Here is a 21314-nt window from a genome sequence, read left to right as displayed (position 1 = left end):
TCAACTTTTATGCAAAAATTGACAAGAAGTCCTTTAAGTGTTCAGAAAAAAATGGAAATTTTGCAAATGAGAACAGGGCAAACTGTCTGCTGAAGAAGATAAAAATATATAATTGAAAGCTCCAGAGCTGCTTCTAAAGCCGACCTTGTGGAGAGATTGCTTTCTCAACTGCTGTCTCCAAGGTCAAGAACGAACTCTGAACCTCAACTTGTTTCAAGTGTTGCTGAAATCAAGTTTCATTTTTCAGTTTGTATGCAGCAACCTGCCGTTTTCTTTCCTGTTTCAAGATTCACATTCTCGTTTTTAGGAACTAGTTGAAACAAGTGAAGATAGTAAATGCAGGTTTTTGTCAATTATTGACAAAGAATTGGATATCACAAGCTAAGCTTTTTTGTGCATGCTATTGAACATGTATTGGTATTCATTCATTCGTCTATTATCATCTCCTTTTAAGGTAAGTCAAGTGTTTTTTTAGCAATATGAAGAAAAAGAATGACAATTACCAGGTAAATAAAACACATACATTATAACATCAGGTGTAAAGTGAAGTCAGTTTAAGTCTTTCAGTCAGAGTCAGCTTTTTCTCTTCACTTTTTGAAAACTCCTATGTCTGGATATTTTTCTCTCTCTGACTCTTTCTGTGTGTATCTGTGTGTTTGTGTGTGTGTGTTGTGATTGTGGCCGGTTCATCTGTCACAGTTACTACAGCTGGACACTTCACATTTGGAGGTCAGTGAGAGGTAAAGGCTTTACCCTTTCGTTGATTCCTGGTGACACTCGGTGCTGTGCTCTGTGTCCCTCTGACAGAGGCTAAAGCAATCTATTTCAGACACATCCTCAACCTCTTTGTCTAAACTGTTGTTGTGAAATACCAATTTACTCATTTCCCCCCAATCAGTTGTCATTGTATAATTACTTAGGGTTGACATGACACGCTCACCTTCCATTACCAGACATTACTGAGATGTTTTGTTTTTTTGACAAGGGTTAAAACCTGACAGACCAAATGATAGCATTTAGCAGCGCGACCAATCAGACTTAACAACCTCTCAGCCTGTTATTAAGCTTCACTGTTTGCACCTGATCTGAAATCTGCAATAGTTTTATGTGGTTTTCTTGCCTCCAAGAAGTGAGTTCAGCCTTAGTCAAGCCTCACTTGCACACCGAATCAACATCATTTGTCATTTCTCTTTTTTTTAATAACTCGCTCAATATTAGCAAATTAAATGAGCTTTTTTTCTCTGCCTTTTCCTCACAAACTTTTCTGAGAAATTATAGGTTTCTATGGTTGACAAGACAAAGCAGGACAAATAAATCAATACAAAGCAAATGAAAGCAAATTGAATCTATTAAAGTAAAATTACTGGGAGAAAAAAAAAAAATCAGCCAAACGCAACGTAACCCACAGAGTCACGGCCACAGACAATTAATGACAGAGGGAGCAAAAAGGTGCTGGCTCATTAAGCCTGGATGCAGACAAGGCCAGCAGGCAGACCAAAGCAGGCCAGCACAAACCAGTCTGCTCGGCTAAAGCAGGGCTGCAGCCCCGCAGGCCCACAGGGACGTAGCCTTCTACCTGCAGCCACTGGAGGCTAAACACCGGGGATGTGTTTGATTTAGCAAAAGTGCCCCCCCCCCCCCCAAAAAAAAAGTAAATTGGAAAAGATGAGCTTCCCCGTAGCCTCCTCCGTCCCCTCAGCACCTCCCACGTCCCTGCACCTCCTCCCATACCTGAGGAATGCCAAGCAGCAGGGTGCCACAGAGGACCTTCAGATCAGTGTGAGCCAGCGAGGGGGGCTCTCCCGGGCAGCGATGAGTAATTAGCACTAATTAGTGGCAGTGATTAACCGCACTGGGGAACGTGGGGGCCGGAAGGGAGCAGATTGATAGAGCTGGCCCTCCTAACCCATAGAGGCTCCACTGCATCTTAAGCAGGGGGAGGAGGCTGGCTGTGGCAGCCAGCCAGATGCTACTACGGCCATAAATAAAGGTGGAACATGCATCGAGCATCCGTAAAGCCGTTTCAACAACAGGGAGGTGAAAGCTGATGTGCAACTACTGAAGCATTGAAGCAAAAGTCTCAAATCAAAGGTTGTCAATTCATTATACCCTAAGGCAGGGTTATTCAAATGGTGGCCAACGGGTCGAATCGGGCCCTTAAGTCATTTCAGAAAGGTCCTTTGAGTGATTCTGAGCAGCTAATTGAAAATAGTATTGACTCGTTTATTCAATAAAATGTGCCAGTCTTGTGTAAACTTTCACCAATAACAGAATAAATTATTGGTTATTCGTTATCAGCCCTGTGTGCTGTCTGTTCTAACAGGCAACAGCAACACTCACTATGTTTACAGCACAGGAGAAACCAGGTGAGAGAAAGAAATCAGGTTAATATTGTAGAACATCAGACAACGTGTTTACATACACTCTAGTAACCTAGTTGCTGTAAAAAATGCAAAAAAAAAAGGTAAATTCAGCAGGGTACGCAAATTGAATTTATTTGTTCTGCTGTGAAAATTTGACATATTTAGGCTTTAAGGAGGTAGAAATTGTCAGTTCCAGTTTTAGTCAGACTTTGAATGAAATTATTACCTCCACCAAGGAGGTTATGTTTTCACTTCGTGCCTGTTCATTGGTTTCTTTCTTTCTTTGTCAGCAGGATTATGCAAAAAGTAATAAACTTTCACCAAACTTGGTGAAGGGATGGGGCACAGGCCGGGGAAAAGCCTGTTAAATTTTGGTCTCTGTTTTCTCAGAGGATCTTGATGTGAAAACATCAGATGTATTTATGGTGTCGAATCAATGACTCTGTATAACAGACGTGTGTAGGATTGTCTGGCCTTAGCGGAGGCTCTAATGAGAGCCATTCTGGTTTTGAACAAGAGGATGTATCACTAAATGTAATGATTTTTGCTTTCATGCTGCTGCACTGTTGTCACAGCGATACATTCCCTGTTGGAGGTCTTAAGCATTCACATGCACACGAGCAAAAAGCCAAATAAAAAAAACAATCATGTGTACACGTGGCCAAGAAATTGTGTTCCTCTAATCCCCTACTCCAATTATAGAAGCCAGGTTTTACATGGTTATACATGACGTTTAAGAAATCTGCAGACTGTGTATAAATGTACTCACTGGCTGCAGAGATTGAGCTGAAAATTAGATTTGTGAGCAAAGAGGTCAAAGTCTGCCATTCTCTTTTTTGTGTCATTCACATTTTCATATTTTTCATTTACCAGGATCTTTTTCATGAGAGTATCCTGCAGTTTTCAGAATTCAAAAATGAATTAATAATAATAACGCAGTTAAGTAAAGACTTACTTCACACGTGAATTGATCAGCCAATTGACAAATGTTAGACACGCTCTCCTTCACTAAAACATCATTATGAACCTGTCTACACCTGAATTAATGAACACACCTCTCCCTGTCTGTCCTTGGGTCCAAGTTTCCAAACTACCAGACATGGCAGCGAGACGATCAAATTTCTCCAAATCTATGAGCCAAAACATGTTCCTTATTAAATTCACATGAGTTTAGGGGTCATTAGTTGACACTCCGCTCAGTTTCACCTAACACACCTTCCACTGTTCATTTGCAGCCTCCAGGATCAATCAGTGGATATTTTCTTGTAGCAGACTGAGAGCAGGCTTCAGAATTTGAGTGCATGTAATAACATATCTGATAGCTCACCTATTTAAGCTAGTCAATGGATAGAAAACTGACAATTTTCACTGTTCTCGTCATTTTTCAAGTATGAAATGTCAAATATTGTCTGGTGCTGGCGTCTCCCCTGGGAGGATTTGTTGTTTCTCTCTGTGTCATATCACTGTAAACTAAATATCGATGGGTTTGGACTGTTGGTTGTGTAAACTAGGCATTCTGAAGATTATGTTAGTTTAAATGAATTAGTAATAATTTGTCTCTCCATCCATGTATTCAAAAATACTAAAAGCTATTGTCCTAATGAAGCAACACTTCATAGAGCCATTGTTTCAAAAACATTAATGTTCCACAGCAGGCGATTTAACATTATTTACAGGGAAAGATTGGGACAAGTAAAGCATTAATATTCGATTGTATATACACAAGGAATTTTTCTTGGCGTATAACTTGGATGAATTATGTGACTACAGTCAGCTGAGAGGGAAGGAGGATGATTTATCAGTGGTATTTTTTTTCATTTTGCTCCATTATATTAAAAAGTAGATTAAAGTTTGACTCAGTGAGCTTATAGTATTACACCTTGCCATGTGCAAATGAATGCCTGTGCTAAAAAATTAAACTGCAGATACCTTAAGCAGAGCTCTCCCCATCTTGAGGTGTTTTTTTTTTTTTCTTTTCTTAATGAAGTGACACACACATGCTAGTTTCTCCACATGGCTTGAAAACAAATGACATGATAGCTACCAGACGACGCCAGGTTGAGAAACTATCTGAGCTTTCATGACAAAACAAGTGGGACGTGTGGCGCTTGATTTTAAACATCAATGACTTTAATTAGTGTCATTCTACAATCACCAATAATAGTCCTGAAATGTGCGGGCCCTGCATCTGACAGCCGCGCAAGATCTGTGGCGAAGCAGGGGGCTCTTAACAAGATAAGACCTGAAATCAGCGAGCCTGAAGGAACATTACCTGAACAAGAGTGCTGATGAAAATGACTGTACTGTCGGCTTGCTTGGAAACAACTGAAGTGTTGTTCACACGTCTTGAGGTGGAACAAGCCAACAACACGAGTAGCACTACACCGGATAATTCCCCATCACTTGTATGGCTGAGAAAGAGGGATCATCCCTTTGTATGTAAATGATCCGTTTGAATCTTTGGATCTCTGGTGGAGAATGTGAGCAGGAAAAAAAAGCTGCTATTTTACAAGGAAAGAGATTAAAGAGGTGACTCAGAGGCTGTCTGAGGAAAGCAAATTTCTGCCTCTTATAGTCAACACGCCTCATGAAAAGACCAAAACCAATGTTGTGTTAGTCTGTGTCTCAGTGGTCTCTCAATAGTTGATGTGGTTTGCCTGGTCGTCATGGAAATACTTTTTTAAAATTCCATTTTGCAGAGAATTTTAAGAACCGCTTGCTCATGTTGACTCAGAGGTTACATTTTAAAGACCATCCTTCAAACTTTGGAAACTGACAGGTTCTGGACTTTGGATTCATCAAATTTCCATCTATCCACTAAAATGTTCATTCTTCACCTTGCAATTGACAAAACAACCTGACCCCAGGTCCATTTAGTCACTGTTCAAGAGCTTTTGGGCAAGAAAATGTACATTTCCATGACAACTGGGCAAACTCCATTTGCTGGTGAACACTGTGTAATATGACTGAAAGCTCTAGCGCAGCTACTAAATGGACCTTGAGTTGAGATCACTTCAGTGTTGTCTTTTCATTCTCACTTACCTACCCAATTTGTAATATCCTACAACAGCTGGGCATTTTAGTTTTTAGCAAATGTTACCCAAACAGAATTTAACTGTGTATTTCTTGGGGACTACTTTCCTTGGTGGATTTATACACATTTGGTGTGCTTGTGAGTACTGCTAGCCAGATATATCAGGTTTTGGATACACAGGCAATAGGCCACTTGTTAGTAAGATGCATCCATTGTTGGTTTTAGTCTATATTATGGGATTTGTTGACAGTAAGAGAATGCAGAACACCGTCAGCTTCATCCTTCAAAGAGCTGCAGGGATTTGCTTCAATTCAAATGTGTGGATGACCTTGGTTGAAGCGCAATTTTTAATGGCTGGTCTCTCTTGAGGTGCTATTCATTCAGTGCGAGGTGAGGGGGAGGGCAGAGTATATACTATATATATATATGTCTGTGTGTATAGGGATGTTTAAGTATGTGTTTGTGCTTTGACTGCTTTTGGAAACAGAAGATAGTGTTCTCACAATGCCCGAGATATTGACTGGTTTCAATTTCCTCCGCTCTGACAGCCCATTTCATCCACAACTTTGAATAAAGGCGGCTGTTGTGCAGAGGGCAACACTATAAACATCAGCACATCACTTTCAGATCAAATGTTCACCACAAGCCAAGACCTTCAGCAAAGCCCAGAATATGATACAAAAAGTGGGATGAAGTTTTGCATTATCATTAACTACAATCACAACCAAAGTGGCCGTAACATGATTCAGACACAACAGAAGTAAAGTCATGCTGAATGGAACGAGCACCGTTGGCAAAAGAGATGAAGAAAATGTTCAAGCGCAGTGGTGACACTCATTGAATTACATGTTGACAGCTCTGTGTTAGTGAAGAGATGAAAGCAAAATGAGATTTTCAAAAGTGAATATGGGGAATGATGGTATTGCTTTCTCCACATTGTCAAACTTGACAGTGCTATTACCATCACTATAACATCAGGTGCTGGCATATGGTATTCAGTTAGCAGAAATCAGCTACCTCGTTTGAATATTGATTGCATTTCAGGCAAAGAGGATGACTTACAGCACCAAAATTTTAAAAGAAGGTAATAAGACTCAAATTACAATAATATGAGGAAGGGAGGAGGAGATGAGTATGAATTAAAGTTACTGATCAAAACCAACAATTTAATAAACATTTGACAGGGTGCTGTGTGTTTTAAAATTTTAATTTACATGGAGATTTAATTTGGAACCAGTCTAAAATATTAATGTTTGAGGGGAAATAAAATAGAGATGTACCAATAAGGAATTTCAGGACAGATAAAAAATAACAGATAACTGCCAATTTGTTGTGGCCAATACTAATATGATATAACATTAATTTGCAAGGTGCCAAAAATGCGACGCAGACAATGTTTTAGAATGACCAGTTTTTTAATTTAACCTTCTTGAGATGTGAGATGTTATTTTGAAGTGGTCCTCCTTAATGTCAATTATTTTTTTGCCAACTAACATGAGATGGTTCACGTTCCTCTTCATCTTTTTCTCTTTTAAAGCATCGACTGGCAATGCAATTAATATGAATTCATGTGTGACATTATCGTATGTGCAGCATTCATTCACAGTCAAAGAAGAGCCTGAGCTATTATAAGAAAAGGCTCCATATTATCGAATGTAATTATTTACTGGAATTTCATTCATCATCAGAACAATAAAATGATTTAGTTTTCTCATTTACTAGAGGATAATATATCAACCACACATAGGGTGTTTAGCAATAGCCAGTGGGGGCTAACAAACCTTTTATTTGGCTAAACGAGAAATTGAAAATTGTTAAAGATGCAGAGTAAGATGATAAAAGTTCACTAGAGGAACAAGAAAATAAGTTAGAAGAAAATAAAAGTTTCTATCTGTAAATATAACATGAAATATAATGTCTCCAGGTAGCTTAATAGCAGGATAATGATTAAAAAATATAGGGAAAATCGAAAAAGTTAAAAAGTCATCAGTTGAAAATAAATGGGCGCAAATGAGCTTAATGTTCCTTAAAATGGATTAATCTCCTAAAACTAAATGAAAACCAAGGGAAGAGTACTTCATCATGAAAGCCTGCCAGGAATAGCAAGGAAAAAGAAAACTTAACCCATTATAACTTACATTAAAAACTTTCATATGCGAGCAAATACATTTCAAATACAAGGGTGGAAAAAAATCTAATTCTCAAGACAAAGGGACAAATGACAAAGTGATCCTATTATTCCAAGATTGTGTGAGGTGATATATTATCTCTTCATTAAACATTTGTGTTGGATCTCTGCTCTAATTAGTTAGCACACTCGTCTCTTTGCACTGGGAGCTGTGTCAGTTTCAGGTAGAGCTGTCACAGAGCCTGGAATGACACTTCAGGGAGTGAGTTTGCCAGTGCGTTCAGTTTGACATTTTTTCTCTTTGGCCGCTGAAAACTATGAATACAGCTGCGACTCCGACGTTGAGGATGCCCAAACTAGTCACGAGCCGTAATTCCTGCCATTCTGACAAACATCAACCCACTCAGCCAATGAAAGTACAGCAGAACACCCAGCCTCCCCTGTCATCTCCCCGAGAAATCAGCATACTGAGCATCTCCTGCGCTGTGTTCAGCACTCCAGAAAACAGGTAGGCAGGGGAAGACTGAAAGACAGTCAGTGTGTATGATTCCACTTCATCAACCATGCACATCACCGTTCTAGTATTAGTTTTGGAAGGCCTTTTTTAATACTCTGAAGACTAGGGAGTGACAATATTTGGACCTTTATTTAACTTCTTGTCAGATTGGCTTGTTAATGTAACTTGGTTACTTTCTAGTCACTTCCTAATGCCAGTGTTGTTATGCCAAGTCATGCTCATTAAAATATAAGTTTTCATCTCTTATGTGTTCTGTAACTGGACTGATTAACGCCTGAAGATTCTTTTATAAAGCAAGTGGTAAAAGTAGCAGCTCAATTAAATTGCCTGCAATAACTGCAACATGTTCTTTTGTTTCCTAAAGGAAATACTGTAGTGTGCAGATTTCCTGAAATGTGCTCTATGTGACTGGAACTATGTGGGCAGCTAAAGATTTAAACTAATGTAATTATAAGCCATCTACATGTGTCCTATGTGTCCTGTTCCAGGCTTGCTGACATTTTTTTATCATAACCACGATCTTTCCCTATTACTAACCATACCAGAGTTACGATGCACAGATACTGTTTCAAAAATAACTCCAACATTGGCACTGAATGTCAAAAAGAACATGATCCGGGGTTTTGCCTGACGTTTTCTTCACGGACCTGATTTTGTTCACGGCGGCACTGTCATGCTAAAAAAAAAAAAAAAAAAAAGGGTCTTCCCCAAACTGTTGCCACAAAGTTGGAAGTACGCTATAGTGTAAAATCTCTTTGTTACCTGGAACTAAGGAGCCCCAGACCCAAAGTATAAGGACAGTGGTGTCCCGTATTTTTGGTCATTTATCATCTTTAGGTTCTTGATCACTGTGGAAAGAAGACAAAAAAACTTCCCAGGAAATTACTCTACTTGTCATGAATAGTTAAAGAGCATACTTCTGGCACTGCTTTACTGACTGTAAGGTTTCCTATTTGTTATTGCAGTGGTTTATCTTGAGTATCACATCCCTCTGGCTCAGGCACATTACACAGGAAACATCAGATGATCCCAATCCTGTTTGGCACTTCAAAATTCAGTCTATTTAAGCTGCCAACATTTCATTCAACCCAAGTTTATTTAATATATGCGACTGTTAATGCCAACTGTGGTGGAAATCTTCCATCAAGCTACAATAATTAAACTGTGAGTTTCCCTGATTAGGATCTAGCACAGTTTATTTTGAATCATCGAGTCAACCATGTGGTCAGCTGAAAGTCAAAGCAGATATTTGTCTGAATGCACTTGGGGCTAAAAACCTCTTGGTCAACATCACTGTGAGCACAGACATACAGTGTTGTACACGTAGTGAGGCCGTAAACAATTAAATTGCCTACATTAGTACAAGAATATCCGCAACAAATTGCTCCTGGCAAGAAACTGAGCCCATTATCTGATCAGATCTGACCACACATTCTTCAGTCCATCCAGCTGACAAAGACAGCACAAGTGGGTAATGTGCCAGCCGGTGCTGACCTCAGACTGGAGGGAGAGGTTTCCAGCACTCAGTGACTTCTTTCCTCCCACTTTGGAGTTCTTAAGTCAGGTCCACAGTGGAGGCTTCATGAATGAGCCTTAATGTGACAGAGAAATTGGGGATCACTTTCTCTGTCTGGCTCTGCCAACAGTCTGATGATATCGACGACTAGATGGCGTGAACGCGGGAGACTCCAAAGAGCGGATTAGAGAGGGGAGATAAGGCTATCCACTGTAATTAAGCCCTATCTCTGTACAGCCACTGAAGAAAATAAATCACCCTTCAGAGCCTGCCAGTGTTGAAATGCATGAACAATTATTCAATAATTAATCGTTATACATGCAGGCTCCAAACACTAATAGGACATATTTTAACTACAGCATTATAGCACTGTTAAATTAAATTAAGTCTGAATGCATTTAAGATCAATGTAATAGATCACCTATTTAACCTCTTTTAATCACTCTAATGTAATTGTATTAGCTCTGTTATCAAGCTTTTTATGATGTGCCCTATGTTAATTTCCCATTCCAGCCATGTATAATTGAGAACGGAGATATATAGGGTGTGGCACCAGACATACTACTGGAAACATTAAGCAGGGCCCTGGAGGAAGGTGCCAGTCATACTCACAATCCAGTCCTGGTGCTGTAACCAGCTGAGTGCAGCATGCAGATGAGGTCAAATATGACCTTACAAGGTACTAAAGTTGATGCTGCCCAACAACTAATTCTCCATTATTGTAAACATATGGAATATACTATAGGTCATTTCTTCTGCTCCCAGATTAGCAGTCAAACCGGTTATTAGTTGGAACAGATGAATGATGTAATGTTGCTTTCAGGTGATGTTGCTATCACATCATTTGACCTCCCTCTGCACCAGTGAAACACTGATTTTCCATCCCATGTTTTTGATTGACAGACTACAGGTTGTTTTTTTTTAACAGACAAATATAGAGCTGAAACCATTAGTCATCACTATTTTGATAATCAATTAATCATTTTTCAAGTATTTTTACTTTTACTGGTTTTCTTTGTTTTATATGATAGTACACTAAAACTCTTTATTTTGAAGTGGTGATCAAATAAAATAGGCAAACTGACTGAATCACCTTTGGTTTAGAAAATTGTAATGGCCACTTTTTCTCTATTTTCTGACCTTTTTTAGAGCATATTGTTCATCGATTAATCGAGAGCATGAAGATAATCAGTGCAGTTGCAGCACTAGATAAATTATTGTAATTACCTATAAACTCCCCCATTATCTTCTAGCCATTTTGCTTGGGCATATAAACTAATTACAGTGCCATCAGCGTTATTCAAGAAAAATCTAAATGTTTAATTCAATGAAAAATTGTCAGTATTACAGGATACCACCCAGACATCTTCCTACCAGAGACTTTGGGCTTCTGCACTGAGTTGGGGAACAAAATAAGCTCATTTTTCAAAGAGCTCTCATAACATCTGTTAAAATAACAAATCCATTATGAAAGTAGTGAACAGCTCTTATCACAAAAAGAGAGGAAGGCCAAAAGATATCACATTTGTTCTGCTTCTAAATAAGTGCAGATGAAATCTCGTTTTTTTTCTTTCAAAAAGGTGGTGAACAGCTTCATCTTTACCAATTTCCCACTCACCTCATCATCACTTCAAACTGCACAGCATCAACGTGACAAAACCTAACAATATCTGTGTCGAAACAGGGACAGAAGAATCGGCTTATGAATCTTTACAAAGAAATTGCTTCCGTACAGGAAAAAAGTAATATACCTCTCCTCATAAGTATTCACAAATGTGTATTTTCAGTTTCAAATTTCCCCATCTTGCTGCAAAACAACTGCATTTGCAGTGCACTGTATTTCTACAGTACAGCGTGTTTTGCTTTTTGCTTTATAGCAGCTTGGTTAGAGCTCTTCCAGGTCCGTATTAGGCAGTCAGAAGTAAAAGGATATTATACATGAATAAAACAGAAGTTCTCTTTGAAATGATGTGACATTTCCATATCAACTGGAATGAAAACATTGTGGTACCCTTGATCTGTTTATGTGAAACTGAGCCAAGCAGTGAGATACTGCGATGTTTGATGTTCTGCTGAGGGTTTGAGTCAGTCGGCCAGCTGGTGGTTAGACGGACAAACGTCTGAAATTCCCCTAAACACTGCGGTCAACAACATGCAGACACATCTCAGGCAACACACAGGGGTGTATGGGATGCCAAAGAATGAAACACAACCCAGCATGATGTGTTAGACGCTTCAGTTTTAACTGCTAACACACAGTATCATGGTCAAATATCAGTGAGGTTTTAGCCATAAAACACAGGTATATTAACATAGATTAACACAGATTTTGATGATGTGTGCATGTAGAACAAACAGTAGAATTTAATCATAATAAACTGCAATGTATCAATGCAGCTCCTTTAAAGCAGCAAACTGGAGCACAACATCAAAATGAATTTAAAAAATGCTTTGTATCAAGATTTGCAGGATATACATGATGGCGCTCTCCAGTCCTAGCAACACGGGCTCTCAGTTGTCAGTCATCAGTTACCATTGGAAACCACTGAGGAAGCTGTTTCCATTAAACTGAAAAGCTATGAGCGATATTGGTGCATTATGATCATTTAAATTTTCCTGCATAAAAAGTGAGGGGAGTTCAGCTGATGCATCAACTCATCTTCCTTCATCCTTTGTTCCACAGGTTTGACAGAAAAGGTTAAAGTCTTTTAAAGGTCAGAGTGTTAAGTTAGAAAACACTGAACTATTTAACCATCTACTGCCCTCGATTACATTCTGTAACCATCTAAACACCATACTAAAGCTTTTTTTTTCACCTTCGTTCCACCTTACCCTGAGGCGGTCGCTGAGTTTGATAGAAAGAAGGACAGAGAAGCATTTTGCCAGGAGCATAGAATCACTAGATTTAAGTCAGTGGCTGCTTGACTCCTCTGGAGAATGACAACCACAAGGAAACAAAGACGGCATGATGGTTTGACTGACAGCCTTTTATGTCTTTTCACTACAAGGTCAGATGTACCCCAAATAGAAAATAGATGTGTGATGTGATGAGTGATCCTGAATTTCTTAAAGAACGCCCTTCGTGTAGGTTTCAACACTGTATGTTTTGTAAAAATGATGATTATGAATCATGAGTGGCAGCGAAAAGGACTCCTCTAAAGAGTCTACTTCAAAAAAGGAAGCCTAATAGCAGCAGAGTAGAATAATCTAAATATAATTGTGTGACTGCTGGCATGTCAACTTCAACCTTGTCTCATAAATGCCATTAGGAAGAAATGTTCTCAGAGGTTAATTTCATTATATTATCAAGAGAATTAAGGCAATTACCAACAAATGACAAAAAGGGCTATTCAGAACCAATTCTGAGGATAACTGACCGTGCTATGTCCTCTCAGCAGGTGGTTATTCATAATACAGCAGGTGATTCATATGAATTATTTCCTACCTGTCATTCACTTTGCTCTGCCGCCTCAGTCTGTCCAAGTAATTGTAGTCCTGTAGATTTCACTTTGGCACCTACGGCGGGATTCTTGGCTGACCTTCCTAGGCGCTTCCTTCTAGCAATTATCTGTGGACATTTTGGAGAGAGAGAGCGAGCGTCAATATTCCAGAGGGAATCCCGAAACAGATACCATTCAATACAGAAAGCTGGTAGCAACACAGGAAGCAAAACACTGTTACATAAAAGTCATTGTTTTCATGTCTGATCACTAATTTGGAGAAATGTTCTGCTGTCAGTCGTGTTGTGTTAAAGGGTCAGAGACATTCTTTTGCTAAAATATCACATAAAGGATCAAACAGCAGTCAAATATGTTTGGTGCTACCTTCCACACCCTGTTTCTACCTGATAAAATTGTTCAGTACCCCTGGCATTGTGCGTGCTGTTATCCCCTCACCCCAAAGAAGCCCACAAATATATTATAATCTGTTTTCAAATGATGTGTTACAGTACTACGCTTTGGTATTTTCCACATATGCTTATTTAATATCCCAGCGATAAAACCAGCAGGACCTCAATTTGCTTTCGAACGTTTAATCTCCAAAAGAAAACACTTCCACACAAAGCAGAGAGAGGCTAAGTAACAGTACGGGGTCATTTGGCGCCAATGAAGTATTGGTAAAATGAGTTTCCATGGAGACTAATATGCTCACAACTAAAGACACATAGAGTGGCATTTTGGAACGAGTGAAGCAAACTGTGGGGCACAAAGATAACAAGCCTAGAGAAAGAGACATAATGTCAACACACTCTCGCCACAGAGGGCTCAACCTGCAATCAACATGTACAGTAGCTGCAAAAGGTGGCAGACATTATACCCGGGCGCATGTCAAATATAAATCAAGTGCACTGTGACGCAAAACATTCAACTATGATGCAAATTATGCATATGGCATCTTCAAAAGCTGGATTTACGCACCACACACTCGCTCTAAGTGGCTTTTCTGTTAACCAGTCTCACAAGGAACAAACTGAATACTATAAAGAAAAATACTATTAACAATTGATCCTACTAAAATCTAGGTTTTAAGTGTATAAAAGGTCCTGCATGGCAGAGCTTCTTGCATTGTTTCCCCTGTGCTCAACCTAAGAAGGTGAAGATGAAAAATAGTTTGTATTAAACATTTTATGACATCCTTTCAATGTATGGCATGCTTAAATTAAGAAAGTAAAGTAGGAAAGGTGCCCTTGAGCTTGTACATTCAAAGAAAACCTCTCTTGTCGTGAATATGTAACTATGCAGTCCTTGAAATATATTATGACCTCCACTTTTTCAAACACAATTTTGAAAAGAGAAAAAAAAAGAAGCAGGATTATAATGTATTCTGGCCAACGTGCTATATTATATAACAGAGGAGAAAAAAATCATGAGCAAAAATTCAGACAGAAATCAAACTTGAACTATTGACTGGACAGCTGGTTTCACAATTATATTTCCAAGGGACTCAAGAGCTAATTAGTAGAACAGGGTGTTACTTTTTTCAGCATTTTTCTCTTCACTATCAATATTTCATTACTTACTATTACATACAATTTTTACCTAACAATAACCAAGGAGCTTTGGATGCCTACATTTTCAGAAATCATCAGCATTGTAAGTTGCCAAGCACATATTGTAGAAATAATCAACTAAAAACCACGGCCAATGAACGTTATCCGGGCTGTTGGAGAAATTAGCATATTCTGTTTATGTCTTTGTGTTTACTGCAAACTTAGATCATCAGTGTCTTATTGAAGCATGAGCCAAAGTAAGTTTTTCATAAATGTCAGTGACAGTGAATTTGAGACTCAAGTTGGTGGATGTACAGGATCTCCCTACTTAGCTGGAAATGAGTTTGAATAGATCCACTCCCTCCAGTAATGTGGATATTACTGTAATGATTAACCTCATATATGCTGTACGCTAGCACTACACAGGTTGCTTCCCACTGAAACAAAGTCTCCTATGAAGGTAAAGAACATACAATGGTGATTCAGATTCAGATAATGTAGGGCGGTGAATCTGCACGGTTGCCTATAAAACAGATATAAAGCCATAAAGTGCTGCTCAGAGGTGACCTTTATTTTGAAGAGCTGCTGTGTGACATGCTGTGAATTAGCCAACATCAACGGTCTTGAAATTTATGCCTTCGCGCGGCCTGACCTCTAAGTCAACAGTATGTCGGGAACAACTGGAACGATTTTAAGGAAAACAGACACTGCACACACAGCAATAAATGTATGACAATGCACGCTCACTAGCAAACCTCTGATGTCTATCTGCCAGCGAGCCACTGCGGCCACTGTCATTGGTTACAAGGTGAGCCACCTATGTGCACCGGAGAAACATATTGACGTGATCGAGTTGGGATTTTTGCTTATCACCACAATATCAAGTCACCTTGTTCTTTTATTTTTTCTAATCAAAAGTCAACAACAGTGCTATCTAACCCTGATATGGAGCCAATTAAATCCTTGTCTCAATCTATGGTGCTGTGGAGCGCATTCTAATTTGTTGTAAATTCAACCTTTAATTCCTCTTAGTCTTGTGTCCTGACTCAGGGTTTGCTAAAGTAAAAGTTTGGATACTTTTGATTGTGTGATCAGAGGAACCAGCTGCAGATCAAGTAAATAAAGTAATAAGATCAAAATATAATCATACAGGCAGGTTCACAGGTGTGCACAGACAGATTCTGTACCATGAGCCTCTGTTTTATCAGAGGGTTGAGGGAGAGGGTGAAGCTATTGACACACAGAGGTACGGCTAAGCCACTTCACATCCCAATCGATCACAGGTCCACTCCACTACAAGTGGCATTCCCCTTATAAACTTGGGTTTCCTGCCTGCACTGACTTTCAGGATCCAGGCACCTGGTTGGACTTTGGTGCTGCAATACTGTCAGTTTACAGTAGTGTTCGCTGCACTTTTGTCCTCCCTTCTTTGTTCCTCAATCAAGACTCAGTCAGTTTGAGAGTGTTCCTAGCTCAGCGTTTGGCTGTTGCAAAAGCAGGAAACAGATGGCTAGCTATTTCTGGATGGTACTACAGAGTGTCCAGCTCAAATTAAGTGTTCTTTCACAGGATCTTAGTGTTTTTTAATGTCTGCATAGGGAACTTCATAAAGCCTTGGACCGAGAACTTGTAAATGGCCCGTGACAATGAGATTATAAAAAAAGGTTTTTAAGGTATTTGACATTATTATACTAAATTCAAACGCTTCCCTCCTTACTTTCTTTAACTCCAGCTAATCCCTCCCTGGAGGATGCCTATTAACCTAGACCAACACTCTGCCCCTCCTGATGAGGCTGCAGACGGGCCCTCTCTATTTGCTATCCTGATCTCTTGATCTCTGTCACTCAAATGGTCACATAATTATTGTGTGTCTTCACAGGTTACATAGCGGATATTAGCTGCATTGTAAGCAGACATTAATTACATGAGAAAGTGGACTGAGTTAATAAGGATGTTTAAAACACTTATGAGGATGCACCACCCTGGACGTTTAGTCATGTTTATGGATAGGACACGAATGAACCAGGCTGTTTATGTTCTTGAATGTAAATAAAATCATGGCATAATGATAAGCTCATTCATGACAAGCCGTCTGGCAGGTGCTGACAGTTTGAAATTACATTAATCCTTATCTATTCATTATGAAATTTGTGAGTCTACATGTAGGGGTAGCAGTGCCTTATCGAGGTAAAGCGCCTCGGCTGAATTTGAATTGATATCTATCTATGTGGAATCCATTGCAAATTCCTCTCATGGCCGGCAATGCAGGAGGCAGTGACTGCTGCTCACAGGTCAAGTCAGATTCATCTCGGGCTATCTGATCAGCCCATCCCAGAGCTGTGCTATGTGTGAGAAATAGCACATTTTAGATTACAGCACTCTCTCTAAAAGCCTTCAGCTGTGGTGCACGTCTTTCAATAGTTGTGAACAGAGCATTCATTTCATCTCTGGGTGCTTCTTTTAAAGGCTATCCCACAAGGTCCTATCACTAGGAGGTTCAAGGGCAAAATAAATCAGTGATGACACGTCCCATCGTTGTTATGTAGGGCACAGAGGTCTCCTGTCTGCAGCAGGAGCTCAGGTTGAGAGATCCCCTTTGTGTCTGAAGCGGGATCACATTAACGGCCTGACTCATTACATTAATAGCGGTGCCACCGCCGCAACATGAATAATGCCATTCCTTCTATGAAGGGGTTACAAACCAGTCTGACAGCGGAAAAAGCATCAGACTATTATTAACCATAAATCCATAAATGACACACACTGTCCATACAGGGGGGACAGATATATTTAGAGCTGAGCCGGTGTACTTTGTTGAATCCATTAACGGTGGATAGAAGATGATACGAGTAAAACCCTTTGTTTATATTTAAATGAAAGACGGATGGAAAGCACCAGATAATAAAAAATGACTAGGCCAGGACTTCCCGGCAGATCAGTTGTCTAAGATGCACACCGTGTAGGTGCAACATCCTGGATTTGAATCTTCCCCAGGACCCTTGCCGCATGTCTTTTCCTGTTGTTGTCAAATAAAGCAAAAATGACAGAAATATAATCTTCAAAAAACGTCTAGGCTGCAAATGCTTCGTAGCTCCGTGCCCTTCATTGTTATGAATTGCAGGAATGCTTGTGGCAGCTCTACTGGATCAGCAGAATTTGGAAATTCTTCAAAAGCTGAATCTCGTCTAACCTTCCCCACTTCTCAAGCACCTTCCCCACCTACCCCAGCACCAGGGGATCTGTCACAAATCAAGGATGGGAAGGTCAATAAAAGCAAACCATGCCAGAATCTCTGACTGACACATCAAAAGTTCCCTCAGCAGTGCTCAACACTCTGCTTTCCTTCCCTTCCGACCAATTTAGTGGAGTCCGAGGGGAGCCCCCTAATCCATGCCTCTGAAAGTGCGCTTAATCAACCTCTGATTAAGAAGGAGCACGCAAGGTGTCCAGCAACATCTTCACTGCCCCCATCCACTCCTGAACAAAACAGAACGAAACAGGATTTATTTGTCTTTACAGCCTGCCGCCCCTGATGTTCCCTCTCAGATGTCTTAAGTCTCCTTGGTTTGGGCCCGTCATTCATTTCACATCCACCGATAGCAAATACAAAGCAAACATTTAGCTCCTTCTAATTTCTTCGCTCTTTTTTTCTCTCTCTCTCTCTCTCTGTCTCTCCTTTTGTCTTTTTTTCTGTTGTTGTTATGAGTGTCCCCGGGTGTCCGGGAATGAATTAAACATCAGTATGTTGGTAGGAAGGGCACAGCTTCTCCTGAAAGGATTGAATGCAGAGCGTTGTTTGAGGGGAGAGCAGCAGTGGAGGTGACAGAGGAGGCTTTGCTCAGCACGAGGACGTGGAACCATCAGGGAACCACTTTGACCTCTAACATCTCCATGCCTTCATGCATAGTCATTTTTTCCTCCCTGTGTCTCTCCAAGTAATTGGGGTTTTCCAAAGTTTTAAAAATGGAAGGCCACGTTTGGCATTTGTTTATCTTGTTAGGCCGGTGTGTGGGTGTGTGTGTGGGTGTGTAGGTGCGACAGTTTGTAAAAAAAACAATAAATTTGTTGCTGCAGGCTTTGTTTACCTCAGTCATTTAAGAAACGCTTCTCTGATTTTCAGCTGTATTGGTATCGATTAAGGCATGTCTACAATGTCTACATCACCTAGAAATGTAGGAAGACTTGCTGCAAAGTTTCTTTCCTTCATCCACTGACATCTAAGCACTGGTGGTTAGTGGAAGAACTACCTTTAGATAAACATTGTCATTTTTATTATCTTCCCAATCTGCAGATGACAAGGTGAATTTCTTCACCATTTTTTAAAATGAAATTTACTCCAAAGAGAGGCAGCCGTTCAAGATGCAGCTCTGCTACAGAGGATGCACAGACGCCCATATTGTTTTCTATACAAACTAATCAGCAGTAGTGAACACACCTGTCATAACATAATTTTCAGTCAGCACTGAAGCTGTGGTAATGTTAGAAGAAGAGTAAGTAAGAGTAGTGAATATTTATTCTTGTGTGTTGTTATTTCTGTGGGTAATCTATGTAGCAATTGACACAACTATTTTTACCTTAAGATGGCATCCATGTTTGAAATTCTACCTACAAAGCTCTGATTGGCTTCAGAACAAAGCTACAATAGTGGTACCTGACAGGCAGCCCCAGCTTTGGCCACTACAACAAAATCCAAACCCAGACCTCTGACCCACAGTCAGAGCATAAAGATAGCTGTCGTCCTGCAGTGAGCTAAATGTGGCTGGATTGCCTCTTCATGTGAGGAATCAAGTGCAGAAACCCACAAAAGACCAACAGACACCGAGTAACTACACTGCATGATAAACCCAAAGAAAAAAGGTTATCAGCACAAACAGGAGGACATTCTCCTATAACCAGGAGGTAATTTATTATTTTTTAAAAGGGAGGATGCACCCATGTGTTTTGTTGTGCATTTAGGAAATTTAGAGGGCAAAAAAACAGCGGGAAAAATCGGCTTTAACAGTACATAAACATAAGAAAAATGTGTTTCATAAAATAATATAATTATACAATAATATATGACACTAGAATTATGCTGGGTTTGTGTTTGAGTTCACAGCACAGGGAAATAGTGCAGTTACTGGCCTGTGCACAGTGAGCAGTACCTGTTCTTCCTCTCAGTCACCTTCTCTCTTTGTTTTTCTCTCTGTCTCCTCATCTTGTCCTGTATACCTTCCCTTCACAAAGCTGAGCTTTGACTGATGCAGTCTTTTCATTTTCGTCTGCGTTAGTGAAGAAAGTAAATACAAGGTCAACTGATATTTATATGTAAATGTTACCTGCCTCCAGCAGGATAATCTTGCAATGAAAATAAACATATATTCGGTTACCTATTTTTTACATGCATCTCCAGATATTTCATTCAAAGAAAAGCATTTCGGCTTCCGTTGAGAGCCAGTCAGGCACTGCTAGCTAGATAACTGAGCTAGCTAGCAGCGTTGAAAGAAAAATCAACCTCCGTTTAAAATTAATCAGTCTGACATTGTTAACTTGCTAACTGAGCTAGCAGACTTTGAAAGAAAAGCAATGCAACTTACGTCTAAAGTTTATCAGTCTGACTTTGCTAGCTAGCGCTAAACCGCCGGTTAGTTTACCTGTATTAGGCTTCAGCGGTTGCAGTTTCCTGTCCGCCCTGTCGCCGTTACTAAAGCGCCGCCATTTTGAATAAAGAGTTTATAGCAACAAGAGGATTCACTCCGCGCACCGACACACGCGCAAAGACGCGGGTGAAAGTCGGTCATCTTGGCGGTGTAAGACATCTCTGCAGCACCAAAGTAGAGTTACTTCACTACTTAAATTATATGTGTGCACATGAGAGATGGCAGGTTAACGGCGGATTGATAGTAACCTCCATCGGCTGTATAATATTTGCTCTGATATGATTCTAGATAGCGTTATGAGAGGTGATGTGGATGTTAGTGGAGTTGTCTTTTCAACAATATTATATTTTGTGCTCAACAGGGTGTTACTGTGCTGAAACTCAGCATCTGCCAAGTATGTCATTTAAATAAAATAGTGTATTAAACTATGAGAGACTCAACAAATAAGCAATATTTCAAGAATTACTGTGACTCCTGACATTATCAGTTATGATGAAGTGAATCTCCTGGTGTTTCCTCTGTTAGTGTGCTACACAAGACTAATATAATGTATAGCTAATATTAAAAGGATGCTGTACCCATTTGACTTTGAAGCAATGGAAAGCCATGCTGCTATGAAATGAAACTTAGTGGTCCAGCACAGCTCAAATGAAAAGTACGGTGCAGTACTCATGCACAGAGAAAGGCACAGGACTCTGATGTGTCCTCTGAAGTTATTCCACAGGGTCACTGATTGATGATCTTGAAAGAAAATGGGCTGGTGAATCTATCTATGTCCTGTTTGGTGAGCAGAATTTGCCAAACTACAGTGTTTAGGCCAAAATTTTCCATCTGCTGTCAGCTCTAAAAGTAGGAAAACTACATTTTAATTAATATGAGCTTTCATGTAGATTTATTCATTTGCTAGTTGGCATGCACAGAGTGCTGTGCATGTGTTAAGAGAGCTGTGCTGCAGAATCCCTGCTTTTATTTCATTTGTTTTCTTTCGGTCTAGTATAATCAGGCATGAGCATGACGAGTCTAAAATCCCGCAAGCAAGTTATGAAGCATTTCAAGGTGAAATATCTGATTTTTTTTCTCTAAGTTGATTATCCAGGAAGGAGAAATGAGTCTCATATTTCAAGGCA

General features: G+C 39.8%; 1 protein-coding gene across 2 annotated transcripts in view; it reads right to left on the bottom strand.

Annotated features, from left to right (window-relative positions):
* The window catches only part of LOC108874404 (RNA binding protein fox-1 homolog 3), a 344196-nt gene that overhangs the window by 293853 nt on the left and 29029 nt on the right, over positions 1-21314 (bottom strand). The window contains exons 1-3 of one of the 2 annotated variants that reach the window (XM_051074170.1): positions 20182-20248; positions 19693-19809; positions 13004-13126 (exon numbers count right to left, since the gene is read on the bottom strand). The gene's annotated coding sequence lies outside the window, so the exon portion shown is untranslated. Of the gene's footprint in view, positions 1-13003; positions 13127-19692; positions 19810-20181; positions 20249-21314 lie in introns of those variants that run through there. The other variant, XM_051074169.1, reaches the window with a different exon arrangement.

The sequence above is a fragment of the Lates calcarifer genome, linkage group LG11 (genome assembly GCF_001640805.2).
Source record: "Lates calcarifer isolate ASB-BC8 linkage group LG11, TLL_Latcal_v3, whole genome shotgun sequence".
NCBI lineage: Eukaryota > Metazoa > Chordata > Actinopteri > Centropomidae > Lates > Lates calcarifer.
The sequence above is the reverse complement of the archived record's forward strand: the minus strand, read 5'-3'. Positions and strand labels throughout refer to the sequence as shown.